Source organism: Chrysochloris asiatica, unplaced genomic scaffold (genome assembly GCF_000296735.1).
Source record: "Chrysochloris asiatica unplaced genomic scaffold, ChrAsi1.0 scaffold00352, whole genome shotgun sequence".
Classification (NCBI taxonomy): domain Eukaryota; kingdom Metazoa; phylum Chordata; class Mammalia; order Afrosoricida; family Chrysochloridae; genus Chrysochloris; species Chrysochloris asiatica.
Genome location: NW_006408870.1, coordinates 936,481 through 936,722, shown reverse-complemented (window position 1 = coordinate 936,722; position 242 = coordinate 936,481).

The following is a 242-nucleotide window of genomic DNA, read 5'->3' as shown; positions in this document are numbered from 1 at the left end:
CCATATTCTGTGATGGAAGTACATTGTTTTATTTACCTTTACCATCAAGGAGCAAATGCTTATGTGTTTCAACTTTAGCAGGAATCTCAGCGCTATCTCCTGATCGTGTCTTAAATTCCTTAGCTGTCCCTCACTTCTAATCACTTTATTATTTGCCCAAGACATTTGTCTTAATTTTTAAGGGAAATAAAATTTAACATTGTTGTTGTTGTTATTAAGTGCCGTCGAGTTGGTTCCGACCC